At 46.7% G+C, this 17,376-nt stretch overlaps 1 protein-coding gene across 3 annotated transcripts in view; it reads right to left on the minus strand.

The window, feature by feature from the left end:
- The window catches only part of CCDC9 (coiled-coil domain containing 9), a 364,568-nt gene extending 350,147 nt beyond the window's left edge, over positions 1–14,421 (minus strand). For all 3 annotated transcript variants that reach the window (XM_069207573.1, XM_069207570.1, XM_069207572.1), the window contains exon 1: positions 14,153–14,421. The gene's annotated coding sequence lies outside the window, so the exon portion shown is untranslated. The remainder of the gene's footprint in view (positions 1–14,152) is intronic.
- Positions 14,422–17,376: the final 2,955 nt, after the last annotated feature.

A 17,376-nucleotide genomic window follows, 5' to 3' on the forward strand; every position in this document is an offset into this window, starting at 1 on the left:
CACTCCTCTTACAATGGTTACAACAAAAAATTCTCACCACCAAGAAATTATGCCCTTCTCATGAACAGTCGAACTGCCTTCTCTGAACATGACCTTAAATACCTCCCTCCCGCCGACTGGCTTATCAACTTAAATGTACTAAACCTCGTGGTGCCACTTATCAATAAGAAAATATATCTTTAAAAAACCTTGAAAAAAATGTTACGTTCCTATACAGAACATTTCACTTGGGGGATTAAAAAAAGGGAGTCTAAAGCCTCCCTTGCAGATTCAAATCAAATCAAATCATTAACATTTATAAAGCGCGCTACTCACCCGTGCGGGTCTCAAGGCGCTAGGGGAAAAAAGGGGGGGTTAACGCTGCTCGAACAGCCAGGTCTTTAGGAGTCTCCGGAAAGCGGAGTGGTCCTGGGTGATCCTGAGGCTGGTGGGGAGGGAGTTCCAGGTCTTGGCCGCCAGGAAGGAGAAAGATCTCCCACCCGACGTGGAGCGGCGGATGCGAGGGACAGCAGCAAGTGCGAGGCCAGAGGAGCGCAGGTGGCGGGTGGGGACGTAGAAGCTGAGGCGTCTGTTGAGGTATTCCGGTCCCTTGTCGTGGAGGGCTTTGTGTGCGTGAGTGAGAAGTCGGAAGGTGATCCTTTTGCTGACTGGGAGCCAATACAGGTGTCTCAGGATTGCAGAGATGTGGCTGCTGCGGGGTACGTCTAGGATGAGGCGGGCCGAGGCGTTCTGAATGCGTTGCAGGCGATTTGGGAGTTTGGCTGTGGTCCCGGCGTAGAGGGTGTTGCCGTAGTCCAGGCGGCTCGTGACGAGGGCGTGGGTCACGGTTTTTCTGGTGTCGGCGGGGATCCAGCGGAAGATCTTACGGAGCATGCGGAGGGGGAGGAAGCAGGCGCAGGACACGGTGTTGACTTGCTTAGTCATGGTGAGAAGAGGGTCCAAGATGAAGCTGAGGTTGCGGGCGTGGTCTGTGGGGGTCGGTGCGGTGCCGAGGGCCACCAGGAGTCGTCCCAGGCGGACGGGGTGTTGCCGAGGATGAGGACTTCCGTTTTTTCAGAGTTCAGCTTTAGGCGGCTGAGCCTCATCCAATCTGCGACGTCCTTCATACCCTCTTGTAGGTTGGTCTTGGCGCGGGCGGGGTCCTTGGTGAGGGAGAGTATAAGTTGGGTGTCGTCGGCGTAGGAGGTGATGATGATGTCGTGCTTGCGTACGATGTTGGCGAGGGGGCTCATGTAGACATTGAAGAGTGTCGGGCTGAGTGATGAGCCTTGAGGTACGCCGCAGATGATCTCGGTGGGTTCTGAGCGAAACGGAGGGAGGTAAACTCTTTGGGAACGGTTTGCGAGGAAGGAGGCGATCCAGTCCAGGGCCTGGCCTTGGATCCCGGTGGAGCGGAGGCGGGTGATTAGGGTGCGGTGACAGACGGTGTCAAAGGCAGCCGAGAGGTCGAGGAGAATGAGGGCGACTGTTTCACCGTTGTCCATCAGGGTTCTGATGTCGTCTGTGACTGAGATGAGGGCGGTTTCAGTGCTGTGGTTGGCTCGGAATCCGGTTTGTGAGGGGTCGAGCAGGTTGTTGTCTTCCAGGAAGGTGGTCAGCTGTTTGTTGACGGTCTTCTCCATTACTTTCGCTGGGAAAGGCAGAAGAGAGATGGGGCGGAAGTTTTTCAGGTCGCTCGGGTCAGCCGTAGGTTTCTTTAGTAGGGCGTTGACTTTGGCGTGTTTCCAGCATTCGGCTAAGGTAGCAGAAGAAAAAGAAGAGTTGATGACGGTCTGGAGGTGCGGGGCGATGATGTCGTCGGCTTTGTTAAAGATGAAGTGCGGGCAAGGGTCCGAAGGGGCGCCGGAGTGGATAGAGTTCATGATGGATTTGGTTTCTTCCGTGTTGATGTGGGTCCAGTTGTTGAGGGTGATGGCCGGTGGTGCGGGTTCGGTGGTGTTTGGTTGGGTCTGGTGTCCGAAGCTGTCGTGGAGGTCGCTGATCTTGCAATGGAAGAAAGTGGCGAGGGATTCGCACAGATCCTGTGAGGGCGTTGGGGTTGGAGAACTCCTTGACGATGCTGAAGAGTTCTCTGCTGTTGTGGCTGTTTTTGTCCAGTCTGTCGGTGAAGAAGTTCCTTTTGGCAGCGCGGATCAGGTGGTGGTGTTCGCGGGTAGCGTTCTTGAGGGCGTTCATGTTGTCAGCGGTGTGGTCCTTGCGCCAGGCTTTCTCAAGGGCGCAACAAGTTTTCTTTGATTCTTTGAGGGTGTCAGAGAAACCAGAGAGCTTTTTTGGTGTTGGTCTGTCGATGCGTGCGTTTGAGGGGAGCAAGGTTGTCTGCGCAGTTGGAGATCCAGTTTGTGAGTTTGAGGGCTGCGTCGTTGGGGTCGGTGGTGAGGGTGGGTTGGTTAGCGGCTAGTGCGGAAAAGAATTGCTCTTCAGGGATCTTGTTCCACTGTCGATGAGGGATGGGTTGAGTGCGGAGGTGGCGGGTCTCGCGTCGGAATGTGAAGTGGACGCAGCTGTGGTCGGTCCAGTGTAGGGCGGAGGTGTGGCTGAAGAAGACGTGTTTGCTGGCGGAGAAGATAGGGTTGAGCGTGTGTCCGGCGATGTGGGTGGCGGTGTTCACCAGTTGTTTGAGGCCGAGGTTGTCGAGCAGGGTGGTGGTGTTGGGGTCGTTGTTTTGTTCCAGATGGAAGTTGAGGTCGCCTAGGAGGATGTAGTCCGGTGAGGCGAGGGCGTGCGGGGAGATGAAGTCGGCGATGGCGTCGCTGAAAGGGGCGCGTGGTCCGGGAGGACGGTAGACGAGGGATCCTCTGAGGGTGGTCCTCGGGTCGGTGCGAATCTGAAAATGCAGGTGTTCAGCGGCTGATGGAGTCTTTGAAGACGATGGCGATACCTCCTCCTGCTTGGTTGGTGCGGTCTTTCCTGGAGATCTTGTAGCCTTTGGGGATGGCGGTGGCGATGTCTGGCGCAGAGGAGGCATTCATCCAGGTCTCCGTGATGAAGGCGACGTCCGGTGCTGTGGAATCCAGGAGGTCCCAGAGTTCGACGGCGCGTTTGTGGACGGAGCGAGCGTGGACTAGGATGCACTTGAGGTGGTTGATGGCGCGTGGGCTTGTGGTCGTGGTAGAAGCGTGGTGGAAGATGCGTTTGCAGGAATTGCAGGCGAAGGGTCCATGGGTGCGTTTGGGGTGAGCTTGGAAGCAGGTGTTGGAGCGTCCTGGGTTGAGGGCGTGGAGGGTGGTGGGGTCGTAGCGGATCAGCGGGGCTTGGGACCAGGGGTCGTGGCGCTGGGCGCGGGCCAGGCGCAGACGGGCTCACCTTTGGCACGCCTCTGGCGCGCCAGCAGCACGGTCGCGCAGCGGCCGCCATATGAGGTAGGAGGGGGGGGAGGGGTCAGCTGGGGGCGAATGGGAGCTGGGGGGCGGGGGCGTGCAGGAGGTCGCGGCGGGAAAGCGCGAGGGAGGGGGGGGAAAGGTAGAGTGAGAAGAGCTGGGGGAGGGGGTTTTAAGGGTGGAGGGGGGTGAGTGTTAGGAGGTTTAGGAGATTAGGGAGAAAGATAGGAGTAGGGTTGTGAAGATAGGGGAGGGGGGTTGTAGAGGTGGGTGAGGGTGAGAGGTAGAGTGAGAGGATAGGAAGATAGGTAATAGAGGGGGTGGCGGGAAGGGGGGAAAGATAGAGAAGTAGATAGAGAAAATAGATAGATAGAGAAATCGATAGATAGGGAAATAGATAGAGAGATAGGAAGATAGGAGGAGGTGGAGAGTGAGGGAGATTAGATAGTGGGATAAAGAGATAGGAGGAGTGAGGGAGGTAGATAGTGAACGGGTTAGATAGGGGAGATAGAGAGGGGGATGCGAGTGAGGGAGGGGGATGAGGTAGGAGCAGGAGGGCAGGCGCGGGGAGAAGAAGATGGAGGAGGCAGAAGAGCCGAAGGCAGAAGGCCACAGGACCAGAAGAACACAGAAGAACACAGAAGAACACAGAAGAACACAGAAGAACACAGAAGAAGATACAGAAAACGAAGAACAGAAGGCAGAAGACCACAGAAGAAGATGAGGAAGAAGAGAAGACGACGGGGAAAAGAAGATTACAGACGAGGAGCGAGGAGGAAGAGCAGAGAAGAAGAAAAGAAGCAGGAGCAGGAGAGAGGGTGAGTAGCGCGGGGAAGAGCGAGGGGCTGGGAGGTCTGGGGTACTTACTGTTAGGTGGGTCTCAGGAACTCAGGAACCTGGAGGAGCTGGAGGAGCTGCAGCGGCAGGGGGAGCGACCTACCCTTGGGTCAAGGGTCGCTACCACTGTCGCGCAGCGGCCGCCATATGAGGTAGGAGGGGGAGGGGTCAGCTGGGGGCGAATGGGAGCTGGGGGCGTGCAGGAGGTCGCGGCGGGAAAGCGCAAGGGGGGGGACAGGTAGAGTGAGAAGAGCTGGGGGAGGGGGGATTAAGGGTGGAGGGGGGTGAGTGTTAGGAGGTTTAGGAGATTAGGGAGAAAGATAGGAGTAGGGTTGTGAAGATAGGGGAGGGGGGGTTGTAGAGGTGGGTGAGGGTGAGAGGTAGAGTGAGAGGATAGGAAGATAGGTAATAGAGGGGGTGGCGGGAAGGGGGGGAAAGAGAGAAGTAGATAGAGAAAATAGATAGGGAAATAGATAGAGAGATAGGAAGATAGGAGGAGGTGGAGAGTGAGGGAGATTAGATAGTGGGATAGAGAGATAGAGAGATAGGTAGATAGGAGGAGTGAGGGAGGTAGATAGTGAACGGGTTAGATAGGGGAGATAGAGAGGGGGATGCGAGAGAGGGAGGGGAATGAGGTAGGAGCAGATTTAAATATCAGATTTAATATTTAGCTGGAGATAGAGAGGTTTCAGCCACATTCTCTGAAGTCTGGTTAGAGCCGGAAATACACAAAATATATGCTTGAGATTCTGCACCCCCCATATAGCACAGGTATTAGTGTTGCCATCCCATTTAGAGGTTAGGTCCCTGAGTGGCACTCTATGTAGTCTAATCAGAATAAAGAACCACCTCACCCCATGTGGGAGGTTCAATGACAGGTAAGGCTGTGCCACTTTAAAGGACACACACTTAATTTCACCAGCAAGGCCTCTCTTTGAGAGGCAAGACTCATGATCCATTATGAAACCTTTAGACCATGTCACCGCCTTCAGTGTCTTTTTAAGAGTTAAATGCGGAATCTCCATGATAAGGTCTGGGTCTAGCTCTAATACCCGGATGGTACAAATATAATTTCTAAAAAACCTGGATTTCTCTCTCAAGCTATTAAAAATTTCTGGAAAAGCCAGGTATCTCAGTGAAGATTCCACGTTATGTGCTTTGCAATGTGCCCTCCTGACCACCGCCGCCAAACCCTGCACAAACATTCTTGATGCCGAATTCGAGCCTTAAAGCTGCAGCCGAGGCTGAATTATTACAGGAGGCTAGACGCCTCAAGATCCGGGCCTTCTATTTTGTCGATAAAATCCCACTTGACATAATCTATACATTCTGTCGCGTACAGGAGCGTGGATGGGATCTTTGCTTGGAAGGTGGTCAGTAAACGGGAAAAATGGCACTGCCCAACTGCATTAAAAAAGCCACCAATTATTGTGCTTGGGAGAGGGCCTTAATGATATTATTACAAATGTGAGCCTGGTCACGAAGTGCAGCAGAGAAAATTTTACCCAGGAAAGAGTGAGCATTTACCCGTCCAAACTTGTGTTGCCCCAGGGCCCAGTAAAAATTACATTTTTTCCAACTTTTTTCCCTGAAAAACATACCACTTGAGACTTAAAGGTATTAATTTTCAGGTGGTGCTGCCCAGAATAGGAGTGTAGAGTGGCCAAGTGTTGATTTAGGCCCCTTGGGGTAAGATCCAACACGACTGTATCATCCGCATATAGTAGGCAGGCACTGGAACGGCCACCCACTGTAGGCGCATAACCTTCAGCCTTCCTTAAAATATCAGGGAGATCATAAATATATAAGGAGAACAGCAGTGGCGCCAATAGGCAGCCCTGCATCAGTCAATTTTTTGCTGGGAATTTTGAGGATAGCCCCTGCTCTCCTCCCATAAGGACTTTGCACCATGTAGAAGAGTGCAGTGCAATAACCAGACGCAGCAAACAAATCGGAACACCCAACTCATGCAGTTTCCTCCACAGGATCTTGATATTCACCTTGTCAAATGCGGTAGAGTAATCTATGAATGCCGCACAGACTGCTCCACCCCTAATCTGAACATATTTTTCAACTGTTGTTTCCAATATTAAGATGTCATTAAAAGTGTTGTGCACCTTTCTAAAGCCTGCTTGTTCCACAGGGAGGATTGCATTTTCCTCCACCCGGTTAGTTAATTGCTTTAGGATACTCGTCGCAAAGATCTTACCCGAGGCATCCAACAAGGCAATTTGCCGATAGTTTATGGGTGCTGACCTATCACTTTTTTTTTTTATATATATAAAAGGAGTATAATACCCCCAGTCCAGGAGTCCGGAAGTCTACATTGTAGGTAGCAGACGAGAAAGAGAGGGTGGAGGATTCTTGCCCATGATTTAGGCTCTCGTTTGATGAGCGACATCATGACCTTGTCAGAACCCATGGCCCTGGAAGCCCGCATTGAGCTTGGAATCTTTTCTATCTTGAGCGGGGAGGACGGGTCACTGATTGCCACTTACCTGTCTCCACAAACGGTCTTGCCACTTTCCAGAAATCCATAACCTGTTTTTCAGCATATAGGGCCAGTATATACTCCCTCCAGTCTACCTCTGCTATTGGCGGAGCAGTGGGAGTTTTACGCTTTCCACACTCATCAGAAATTATTGCCCAGAATTTGCTTCTCTCAGTGCAATCCACTTAAGAGAGACCTCCTTCCTTCGGATAGCGAGTTTCAAACGATTTATTTTTCTCCTTAGAAAAGCTATCTTTCTACTCCTTACCTTGGACTCGCCTTCATGCTGCCACCTTACCAGTTTATTGATTTCTCTATTCAGCTTCAGTATGGGAAGCTGTACTTTCATTTGGGGAGGGTTAGTTCGCTCTGGCTGTTCACTAGGGGTGATATAATTCATGAACTGGGAGAAGTGTTTTAACGGGTCCCCGCTCCAGGCATCAATATGTCTCACCAGATTTTCAAGAAGTACTTTCACAGTTGATCTTTTGGCGGGTGACCAGTACACTCTCCTGTTTTTCCCTTTAAAGCTGATGTGCTCGCCCTTTATGCTGCAGTAATCTATCGACGGTAGCTGAATTTTTAAAGTTTGCTTAAGAAACATATGATCTCTAAGCGCGGTATCAATAATTTCCAAGTCCTCGACTTAGTATTCTTTACAAATGAAGCACTAGTGCTCTCTTAACAGGCAACTGAAATTTGGCACACTATGCTAGCTTCATTGAATTCAGGGCTAATCGCTATAAATCAGAAACTCAAAATCTCTGCAGACGATAAATAAGGTCAGAATGTAAAGTGCTGCACACAGAAAATGGGTCAAAGTCAAATAAATGACTGCATTTAGCAAAAATGTTAAAAAAATAAAAATAAGAGAGAGAGAGAAAAAAACAGAACAAAGAGGCAAATCGAAAAGTGGCTTGAATGGAATTATCTGGCAATGCAGTAATTAGCAGACAGCAGGACAGTTACATATGCGTGAACAACGTATAATTTCTGCTATGAGGAATAACAAAATATAGTTCCACAGCATGCAAGCAGAGACCCACCGACCACCTGTGCAGCGTCAATCTCCCCTATCAAACGCTCCAATCAGCTCTGTACAGATGACAGCATACTCGTAGGGGTAACCCTCCCAGAGTGCAGTTTGCCACCTCCCCCTGTGCAGGTGTCACCCTCTTACTACAAAGCCCTTTTATTTGTTCCCTGTACTCCTCATTTTGTGTCAGGGTCCTTAAATAAGACAACCGGCAGTTTCTGCCATGCAGACATCACCTCACACAAGTGCACCTCCTCTGAACGCCCAACCCCCACACACCCCCCCCTGAACTCTGCTCATTGCGCCAAAAAGATGACCCTTGTATCTATATGTCTGCTGCAGCACCAGTAAATTGTGAGCAGCGATCCCTGCAGAATTCTACCTTTCTCTGCTTACCTGACTCAGTTGTAGATCCCTTTCTTAATACTTCCAATTCTTCCAGAAAGAGAGCACACATGTGAGCACTACTTCCAGCGATGCAAGGGCGTCACTACTCATAAACCTTTCAAGAAATCAGCGGCAAAGAACGAGGACTACAGACAACTCCTTTACAGAAGGCGAAGTAACCATCTTCAATTGGGAATCCATGCTCCACTGCTGGAGATCGTTTCAACATATCGGCCATCTTGTGATGGGAAAATGGCATGGATATAAAACAACAAGTATTCGGGGAAAGTGGGTTTAATTTTGACACCCTTTTCAAAGGAATCACTGTTTCTTAAAGGAAAGAAACTAGATAGCTAACATTTAATATGGCTGGCGAATACAATCTATGCCTCCTTGGCCTTCATTCTTCTGGTGTTCAAAGTGTTTCCAAACAAGAAGGGGGCAGGATATAAACAACTCGCAGTTTTGGTTTAATATCTTTTGAAAACTGAAGGTTCAAACAGGAAAGTGAAATCTGTTTACCCTTTTTAAAGATTTTAGAAAAACATATTTATTTACATATTTGAGAGCGCTAAAAACATCAATATTGATATACAAAAATCGCATATCTCATGCCTATCTGAGGAGTTGTCTTTTATTGGAACGTAGTTAAGTGTTCAGGAACTCGGCAGAAGATCAAACCCCAGGGCTTCTGGTTTCAGGTGTTTGATGAATACAAATTGGTTTGCGCTAGCTGAGCTGGTCAACGTAGGAGATTTTGGTGACTTAAAATTCCCCTAACGTTTAGGATGGAAACCTTGACCCAGTTCGATGTGAACGAGTACCACGCCTACATTTGTGAACAATTTGCATGTCTTATAATAGACTCAAAGTACTGTTATTAGATTCCTCTCTGAATTGTTTCGATTTTTCCGATTCTGTTTATTATGAATTGCCTGGTAAAGCTGGGATCAATTTCTTCAGATACCAAAGCTGCAACCAGATAGTTGTTTGTGGCAATGCTGTGCTGTGTGAAGACGAGTTGTGATATGAGTGGCTGTTAGTGAAGAGGTGGACCGCCAAGTAAGTGGTGAATACAAATCAAAAGGGGAGAGTGGAATTATGAGTGGATGATAACTGTATGTAGAAAGCCTAGTGGTATGAATAACTGGTGAGAAAGAGCAGTGTCAAAAGTGAACAAATAATGAGGTGGTGAGTGGGAGATTGAGTGTCTTTCATCATGGGAGATGTGGGGTGAATTAGGTGGGTGGTGCGGCAAGGTCTGGGTGACTAATGTGTCGAAAGGATAGTGCTGATTGAGTCTGTTAGTAGTTTGAAAATGGGTGAATGATACTAGTAAGTAGTGTCAAGTGGTTCAGTGTTATCCCCAGTGGCTGTGACAGAGTAATAACAAGTAAAGTATTATAACTGCCTGAAGGCTAAGGGTGAAATCTTGGGAGTCACTTTCCAAACTCGTGCTAAGTGACCACAGAAGAACAGGGCTGCTGTGTAACATTGTGGGAAAATAATGAGTGGATATTGGTGCAAGTGGAATAACAACTTAACTGAGAAACATTACGTGAGGTACATGCAGAAGGCAAGAATGTATGGTGAGTTTGTAGTGTGAAAGGTTGTATATGAGGGATTAAAGGGTGATGTTACTTTTGTGAATATCTGTGGTTGGTTGGTATAACAAATAAGAGGCTATGAATGATACGAGTGGCATTGTACATTTCTGTTGCAAGTAACAAGGGGAATGAGCCAGTGGCGTTGTGCATATGAGTGATGGGAAGAGAGGGATATCATACCCGACTGCAGAGCATGTTGATGGTGAGCAGGAACTGTGCTGGGGAACACATTGCTTCCAGTACTAGATTTTAATTTTAAAATCTGGCATTTTGGGAATAACCCTGGTTTGGTCAAATTGAAAAAGTTGGACATATATACCCAAGCACACAATAAAATGCTTGGCTGCATGGACATGTCCCCAAAAACATTAATGCATGGGTGCAGTTAAATTCTACTGGTTTGCACTTCAATTAGCTACACATGTGAAATGAATAATTAAGTATGTGCTTGCTTGAAACTGTTGTTTACAAAAATTGTTCCACTTTGAGAACATTGTAGGTATACCTGTATCGCAAGCATCCCCATTTTAAAATGACTCCTATTTTTAGATTGCAAAACATCAAGACCAGCAGATGCAAGTTATGTTCATCAAAATATACTATTTCTATTCTAAGTGTGTGTGTTCTAATATGCATTCCAGTAGCAACATGAAGATAGCAAGAAAATCAGAGATAAAGCTAAAGCACTAGCAAATTCAAGAGAGGAATACAATTCTTTATTAGAACTCTGTGGTGGTCACCATTGTTTTAACACCAAAGCATTCTGCTGGTGCACTGTTAGGTAAGCAAGTGAGAGAAAACTGTTGAGCACTGGTGTCTCGATGCAGCGCTGACTGCAGACATCAGTGTTTTAGCAGTGGGTGGTAGAGGGCTGTAAATGTCAACAATGTGTAAATAAATTTGTTACATTTGCAATCAACTACTCTTTTACCAAAGCTCAATGCCATCCCCCTGTAGAATGCTTAGCAACCGTACAAATTTCAATTGTAGGCTACCCATTTCTTCTGAAGCACTCTTCTTTTCATATTTAACCCTTAAACACTTTCTATGAGGCTGGGAAAAGCCTTGGCAATTCCTGCTTTGCTATAGAAAAAAAAAATATGTCTCGCTTTTTGGTCTATTGGCTTTGTCAGTGGTTTTGGCCTGTTCACAGCACCATAACCATGGCTAGTAAACAGGATTAAAAAGCCTAGATGCTAGCTGCATCATTTTGGAGGTTCATGCACCAAGCATGGTCCAAGATGGATCGATAAAATCGGAAACACTATGAGGGTGTAAGTAACACAAAGGACATAGGGGGAAGTAACTCTGAGGTCACAGTGAAGGAAGCAAAGCAGAGAATGAGCAATGGGAAGGGGTGGAAGTAAACAAGAGAATGCAACAAGGAGTTAAAGAGCACAGGAGAGTGGCTTGAAGGGGAAGTTATATAAAAATGAACACGCATGCAAGAGCTGCTCGAAGAACAAAATTGTGGAAAATTATATTTTTTTATAATGAAAATAAATATATGGCTCGGAAAATCATAAAAATGTTACTAGACCTGCAGGTCGAGTATCTTAAATAATCTACTTGACCTAACTAATGTACTTGACCTGTGAACGGGTCTCAAATTGTGTGATCCTAAGCAAATAGTTTACAGAGTCACCTTTATCTTAATTCTCACATATGATTGCACCTTCAAATATGCGAGCTCAGCATTTCTGCAGTACAAAAAAACCTCTTGTTTGATTAAGAAGACTAAAGTTTGCTGCATGCATCACAAGAACCTAGCCCACATAACCTAGGACTTGTTTTAGTTTACTAACAACATTGCCAACAGGGCAGGAGTGTTTCTCAGTTTGTTTGAACACTCAACTTTAATAAATATATTACTAAACCATGATGTGTAACATATTGTCATCTGCCCACAGTAACTTTCCAAGACATGTCCAAAACCCTCTCCACTAACTGGCAGCTTTACTGATAAAACTATATAGTGTATTAACAATCTGTGAAAATTGGGTTTCAGAAAACGTATCCTTTGCACATCAACATTTAAAGTATTCTTAATTGTTTTCATCCTATTAAAATATTATTTCATCACACAGAAATATAAAAAGGGGCTTTCCCAACTACTGAAATATATTTTGAATTGTTTGCACAGCTGACTGTCATTTAAATGTTGTTTGTTAGGAAAAACCTGATACCCTGTATCCTTTTAATTCCAAGCAGCAGGTCACACAGTTCACCTTACAAAGTCCTGGAACTCTGCAGTCAGAAGAAAAATCAATTGTAAGAAGAACTGACTTTTGACCTCTGTCTGTGAACCCAGAGCATATGTGACATAAGAACAAGATTTTAAGGCATCTTTGATTTCCCCTACACTTTTCAACTGAACAGAACACCTGTTCATTGTCAACTGAGTATTAAAAGTAGCTCAACCTGATCAAATAAGATTCGCCAACGCCAGTGGATTTTCCAAACCCTGAATCTACTGGGAGAAGCGGGAAAACACAGAATAGGGAAACACAGACACTCACGATGGTCTTTTACAAAAAGGATAAAAAAGGCAGATTCTTGTACAAGGATAAAGGGAACCAGAGATCTTAAACAGCTGTGCTCCACATGAAAGACAAAGACTAGATGGACTGGCTGAAACAAGTAAAACCTTCAAATAGAAAGCAAAAAAAAAAAAAAAAAGTGGAAAAAGAAAAAAGAAATTGCATTGGGTGGAGTTGCTGACAACTGTCCCCACAGCAAATCAGTTGTTATTTGGTAGGCACAGGAAGTGTGGGGGTGACATCTGTCCCTGCTTCTAGGAGCTACAAAGCAGTGTCACTAGATACAAGAGCCATATCATCTGACTGCTTGTGTTGGTAAATCAGCATTGGAATACCTTGGGCAGACGTTTATTTATGTGTAATGGAAAAAGTGAGAGAACAACGCAAAGAAATGATTATCAAATTAGTATGTCTAAAGATTACAGATCAAGGTACGAAAGGATACCAGAGTGCTCTTCCACATACAGGGACCAGTCAAGTAGTACATACCTGAAGATAGTCTGTGCTAAAGGCGGGAGACAGTACAAGTCAAGTAACAACCTGTTTACCTGACCTGTTCAAAGGGCATCGTTATCTGTTCTCTCCAATCACTCAGTTCATATATCAGTCTTTGCTGCAATGTGAACTGACTATAATTTTGAAAGAATACTCAAGAACTCTGTTAAAATATTGTAGAAGATGAAAATATTTTCAATGGTTACAACAGGAAACCAGATGTTTTTCCATGCAAAACATAGAAGGCCCTCGTAATTTTTTCACAATATCTTCATCTATTACTTAAATCTTACTGTCACATATCCCTTACATCCATCTTTTACCCAGTTACTTCTTTCTATTGTATCCCAGCCTCTTTGTCCACCTACCCTCATCATCAATCCCCTGCCCACGGCTAAAATTCATGGTGCCCGGGTCAGATCGCTCTCTCTCTGCTGTTCTCCCCATTGTTCCTTAGTCTGTCCCCCTCTTTTTATGGTACCGAACATTAAAAATGGTTGCTCTTCAGTCAGTCATCCCTTCATCTTCCAGTGAGCAATGCTCTCGTAGTATTATCTTTGGTACACACCCTGTGCCTGTCCACCTCAATTGTACGCTTCCTGTCACACACCTGTTATGCATCTCAAGTCCTTTCCTGTCACCCCTCCTGTTTTCCACTCCCTCTTAACGTGCCAGTTGGACTACTTTGCCCTCTAAGATCTCTCTGTACTCCTGTTACCCCACCAGTCATACATTTCCTTGCTGCCCGCCTTAATTCATTAGATTACAGCTCTCTCCTGTCTCGTACAAATTTTCTCTCACCAATTCATAGTAACATTTATTTAGTGATCTGTTGCTCAACTCCGTCACCCATTCACTACCTTGTGACCCCATTACAGCTACAGTCTGCTAACCCATCTCCCAACATCTACTTCTATCAAACTGCTTCTACTTTTTACTTTTATTTTGGTTTTTTTTTAATGTTCACACTGTCAGGGCAAAGATTTCATCTCATTTATGCCACTTTAACAAACTTTGCAAAATACAGTAACAGATGCAAGAGATTAAAAGATGTACAAATGCAGCCTCGATGCTTTTGAACCTGGTCAAATCGGCTGTCGCAATGAACAGCAGAACGCTGAGCCAATGTATACTTAAGTACTGGTCGGTAAAAAGGTGTATATGAAAAAGTTTGACCTCAATCTCAAATTATAGGAAATGCAACATCAAGCGCAGTTTCCCTTTGAATAATAAGCACCGTCGCCACAAAGTAAACAGCTATATCTACAAAATATGGACACGAAGTAGCGGCAAAAATGCCTTACACACACCCGGTATTTACTAACTAAACTTACTTCTCAAAAAAAGAGAAGGTACAAGTAAATCAATTGGATAGTAAGTAACCCATAGCAAGAGAAGTACTCTTTAAAAAAACACACCGAAAAAAACCCCACAAGACTCACCGCGCCAGATGGAGTTTGTAGGATAGACGGAATCACGCCTCTCCCAAGTAAATTGACAAAATAAACACGCTGTGGAAAAAAATTAATTAAAAAGGGTACAGCGCTTCTTGCAGCCACCTAGCATGTGTGCAGCTGCCTATCTCAAACTAAACACCTCCATTCCAATCCTTCCTCCCTCTCTCTATCTCTATCTTCCTGTTCGATCGTCAGCAGGCCGCTTGGGGCATACACTCTTCCGGACCATGCTGAAAGACCGGAAGCTGACACACAGGACTCCGGGCTCAGAAAAATGTAGACATAGAAAGAGGACCAGCGAGAAAACCCCGGTAATGCTGTGTAATGGGAACATTAGCCAGCTAACCACTAAAAACTAGAGTGCTAACCTACTTTTAAAAATGTTCCCTCAATGGCCCCTGTGCTGTTGGACAAACCACATTTGGAAACTTTGATTATGCATTGAGTCTGCGGTTAGCATGAGTAGCGAGAGGCCCTAATTAACAATTTGGTTGTGTTCAAGACCGGCTTTAAAGTTTATTCTTGTGCGTAAAATTTCTGTCAAGTGTTGCACTTATAAGAGTTTTTTTTTTAATGCAAAGATTACTTTATATTATGCATTACCTCTTTTAATAAATGTAATTTCCTTCTACTGGATGCCTCAGCATAAAAGGGGGGTGAGCCAACAAATTGACATGTATAGTCAAGTGAGAGAGAAGCCAAGGGTCTGGCTTGAAGCTAAGAACCCCTGCACAAACTGAGCCATAAATATGTTTGGCATGCAAACCCTGCAACACACGTCATGTAAAAAGATAATAAAGATTCTTCAAATTTGAAAAAGTGTATTTCCTTAAGCCCTCGGGTGCTGTGGACGTAACGGTTACGTCCTGGGCAGCACCGCTCGGGTGCCCAGGACGTAACCGTTACATCCAGACGGAGGCCCACAGGGGAAGCGCTAGCCCCCCTGGGCAGGGGTGGAAGGGGAATCGCTTCCCCTTCCATCCCCGCTCCCCCTGTGGCATCTGATGACGTCAGCGTGCGATCGCACGCTGACCTCATCAGAGGCCTGCCCCCACCGCGCTGATGGATGATTTCTCCTCTGATCACGTGGAGGGGTCAGAGAGGCAGGAAAGGAGAGGAAAAGCCTTTCCTCTCCTTTAATGTCTGTCTCAGAATTTCTGTGCCCGATCGCGATCGGGCAGCAGAAATGCCACTAGACACCAGAGAATTTTTTTGTTTTTTTTTGTTTACAGCATAAGGGGAGCGGCCCTTTGGGCAAGGGCCGCTCCCCGGGGGGCAATTTATTTATAGGCCATTTCTGCCCCCCACGGGGGCAGATCGGCCTTTTATAATTAGGCCGATTTGCCCCCGTGGGGCAGAAACCGCTAGACACCAGGGATCATTTTTTTGTGTTTTTTTTGTGTTCTGTATGTGGGGAGCGACCCGTCAGGCAAGGGTCGCTTCCTTGCGGGGAATTTTACTTTAAGGCCATTTCTGTCCCCCTTGGGGGCAGATCGGCCTATTTTTAGTAGGCCAGACTGGCCCCAAGGGGGTCAGAAACCACTGGACACCAGGGAATTATTTATTTTTCATACTTGCGCATACGGGGAGCAGCCCCTTAGGAAAAGACCGCTCCCCAGGGGGGCAATTTATTTATAGGCCATCTCTGCTGCCCCGGGGCAGATCAGCCTATTATAATTAGGCCGAAACCCCCAGACACCAGGGATATATATTTTTTTATGTTTACTTTTTTTTTATATATTTGAGGAGCGACCCCTTAGGCAAGGGTCACTCCCCTGGGGGGTAAATTGTCTTTAGGCCATTTCTACCCTCTTTGGGGGCAGATCGGCCTCTTTTTGTTAGGTCAATCTGCCCTCAAGGGGGGTAGAAACCACTAGACACCAGGGATTTCTTTTTGCGTCAATTTCACGGAAGGAGAGGTGACCCCTTCGGCAAGAGTCGTTCGCCTGGGGGGGCAAATTTATTGTAGGCCATTTCTGCCCCCCTTGGGGGCAGGATGGCCTATTTTTATTAGGCCAGCCCATTTTTATTAGTCCGAGCTGCCCCCAAGAGGAGCAGAAACCACTAGGCACCAAGGATTTCTTTTTTTCGCGCCAATTTCACGCAAGGGGAGTGACCCCGTAGACAAGGGTCGCTCCCCTGGGGGTTAAATTTATTTTAGGCCATTTCTGCCCCCGGGGGTACAGAAACCATTTAGGCACCAGGGATTCGTGTGTGTGTATGTGTGTGTTTTGTTTGGGGGGGGCAGCACCTTGGGCAAGGGTCACTCCCCATGGGGGCACATTACTGTTGGCCATACCTGCCCCCCTGGGGGTCGATCGGCCTATTTTTGTAAGGCCCATCTTCCCCCAAGGGGGGCAGAAAACCCACCAGAGACCAGGGAAGATTTTTTTCCAAAATAAGAGGGTGGGAGTATGGCCATACCTCCACCCCAAATAAATGGGGCCAAAGTTGTTCTGCAGTGGGCAGATGGGGCAATTATCCCGGATTCACTCCCGGGCGGGGGAAGGGGCAGAAAGCATACTAGATGCCAGGGAATAAAAAAAAATAAAAAAATAGTGGGGTGGTGGCTACCAACCAGTTTGGGCCTGGTTATGCCCCCACTCCAACTGAGGGGGGTAACAGTCTTTCAGCTCTCCCTCCGCACACTAAAACATCTTATCCCACGGCAAGCAAGAGGACATTTGATTATTTTGGTTTTGGGTTTTACATTTGGGCCATGAGAGCTTGGCTAACTCTCAAAATTGTCCCACTTGGAATGGTGAGGGCTGCACTTTTTTTGACTTTGGGACGCTGCCATGTGGAAAAATCCACAAGACCTAGACGCATCTGAAAACTAAACATCTGGGTGATTCCAGGGTGGCGTACTTCACATGCACCCGCAGCATTTTCTTACCCACAATGCCCTACAACCTTGCTGGAAATCATACATTTTTCCCACATTTTTGTGATGGAACCTTCTGGAATCTGCAGGAATCCACAAAAATCCTACCACCCAGCATTGTCTCATCTACACCGATAAAAATTCTGCAGCAATTGTCAGCCTAAAAATGTTTTTGGACCCACTTTGGTTCCCCCTCAATTTCGACATGTTTTTGGCTCTTCCCTGTCACAGGCACTTGGCCCACCTACACAAGTGAGGTATCATTTTCACAGGGAGACTGAGGGGAAATTTGGGTGGTCAGAAATTTGTCCCGGTGCGGTGATCC

This window comes from Pleurodeles waltl, chromosome 9 (assembly GCF_031143425.1).
Source record: "Pleurodeles waltl isolate 20211129_DDA chromosome 9, aPleWal1.hap1.20221129, whole genome shotgun sequence".
Taxonomy (NCBI): domain Eukaryota; kingdom Metazoa; phylum Chordata; class Amphibia; order Caudata; family Salamandridae; genus Pleurodeles; species Pleurodeles waltl.